This window comes from Rhagoletis zephyria, unplaced genomic scaffold (assembly GCF_001687245.7).
Source record: "Rhagoletis zephyria isolate East Lansing unplaced genomic scaffold, Rhagoletis_zephyria_1.1 Rzeph_scaffold_09591, whole genome shotgun sequence".
NCBI classification, from domain to species: Eukaryota; Metazoa; Arthropoda; class Insecta; order Diptera; family Tephritidae; genus Rhagoletis; species Rhagoletis zephyria.
This window is the reverse complement of record NW_016166669.1, coordinates 1-1,096: the sequence shown is the minus strand read 5'-3', so window position 1 is coordinate 1,096 and position 1,096 is coordinate 1.

The following is a 1,096-nucleotide window of genomic DNA, read 5'->3' as shown; positions in this document are numbered from 1 at the left end:
GGACAAATAAGAACGGGTTGTGTCGTTGCGGAGTATACTGAGTACTGTCGTTCACACTGATGAACGAATTTTTTGCCGTGATTAAATCATATTTCCGCATACCGCTCTATGGAAAAATCAAGAAGTCTCATGACGATGTCTTCGACAAGCGCTTGACGGTTTCTTATGGTGATTTCGTTTCTCCAAAAAAATGTTGCCCCACCCCGGTACAAAATGTATTTGATGTTACACTCAACCCTGTAAAAAGGCATGTTTTTGCCTTCTTGTCTTTGTCTATCTCACGCATTTCATAATATTGTTGTTTTAAACAACCATCCGGTTTTCAGGGCAACCATCTCCCCTGACAAAGCTTCACAGGGCATAGAATGTACTTTTTTTGCATTACCAGAGTGTGAAATTTTAAGAAACGTACACAAAATTTTCTCGCCCTTTGCCTATAATTTAGAATCGAACACCAAAAGCGTCAGCGGCAATCAAAAGGCGAAATTTTTTGGTAAAAACGAAATCACCATTAATTTAAGTGTTCAGCCGAAGCTGATCAACTTTACCATGGCCCAAAAATGGTAGACTGCAAGACTATGTTACGGCTTAAAAGTATATATTAGTTTACAGTCTTTAAACCATCACAACCTCTCGCCAGTATAAGAGGAGGAAGAATGGTAAAGCATCGTTTGGTATGCGGGAAGAATGGGAAGAAAAACCTAGACAATTTGAATAGTAAAATCCTATCAGGTAAGCTCTGAAAGTTAGTCTGTAGCACATGGGATTGAAAGTACAAAATACAATCAATCGCAAGTCGAGCTAACAGGTATGGTCACCAATAGTATATGGTTTAAGGTAAGAATACCGGATAATACGATAAGCAAATTCTCATCCAGCTTAAACGATGTTGCCGAAAGGAAAATAAAAAAAATCTAAATCACATTGGTCCATTCTCATCTCTGGCTTCCAGCCATGTATAATTCACAGATGAAAATCATTACCGCGATTGTGAGTCCCAAACCCCACACATACCAAATTGGCAGAAGAAACCGCAAAGTCAATGGTATCGGATCCTCATGTACCAATATGATTTTAGCCAATTTCAAACGAACCG